Source organism: Macaca thibetana, chromosome 10, assembly GCF_024542745.1.
Source record: "Macaca thibetana thibetana isolate TM-01 chromosome 10, ASM2454274v1, whole genome shotgun sequence".
Lineage (NCBI taxonomy): Eukaryota > Metazoa > Chordata > Mammalia > Primates > Cercopithecidae > Macaca > Macaca thibetana.
The window spans coordinates 42,484,381-42,485,500 of NC_065587.1; positions in this window are offsets into that span (position 1 = coordinate 42,484,381).

Sequence of the window (1,120 nt, forward strand, 5' to 3'; positions counted from 1 at the left end):
AGCATTGGCTGAGAATGGGGAGGATATAATTCCTTATAAGTGTTTAAGCTGCTAGATTCAGCCATTCCTGCCAGAACTTTATAGCTGCATGAGCCAATCCAGTCCAACCATTCTTCAGGAAGGTGGGGCCAGCCCAGGTGGAGCTGTTCCCAGGTTCCCTACCAAATGCCAGAAACCCCAAGTCAAACTGCTGGGGTGGGCAGAATAATGAGCCCAAGACATCCATGTCCTAATCTCTGGAACTCGCAAATAAGTTACATGGCAAAAGAACTCTGCAGATGTGATGAAGGTTATAAACCCCCAGATAGGGAGAGTATGTTTGGATTATACAGGTGGGACCAATCTAATCCCATAAACCCATGAAAGCAGAGAACTTTCTCCAGCTGGAGGCAGAAAGGGGCGGGCAGCAAAAAGGAAGCTGCAGAGATTGGGCGTGAGAGGTGAGTGAGAGGCACTCACCTGTTGTTGCTGGTGGGGCCACGTGGAAAGCACAGGCACAGTCCAGGCGCGGTGGCTCACACCTGTAATCCCAGCACTTTGGGAGGCTGAGGTGGGCGGATCACCTGAGGTCAGGAGTTCAATACCAGCCTGGCCAACATGGCGAAACCCCGTCTCTACTAAAAATACAGAAATTAGCCAGGCGTGGTGGCCCACACCTTAGTCCCAGCAACTTGGGAGGCTGAGGCAGGATAATTGCTTGAACCCGGGAGGCGGAGGCAGTGAGCCACGATGGTGCCACTGCCCTCCAGCCTGGGCAACAGAGTGAGACTCCGTCTCAAAAAAGAGAAAAATGAAAAAGAAAAAAAAGAAAGTGCAGGAAGGAACCTGGCAGCCCCCAGGAGCAAAGACCTGCCCCAGCTCCCAGCCAGCAAGGAAGGGAGACCTCAGTCCTCCAAATGCAGGGAACTGAATTCAGCCAGCAACTGAATGACCCTGGAAGTGAATTATTCTCCAGAGCCCCTAGTAAGTAATCTAGCACCACCAACACCTTGATTTCAGCCTCAAGAGACCTCAAGCCAAGGTCCCATGTGGAGCATGACCTACACATTTGTGACAAAATGGATAAGTGTTGTTTTTGTTTGTTTTGTTCTGTTTTGTTTTGAGACAGGGTTTTCCTCCA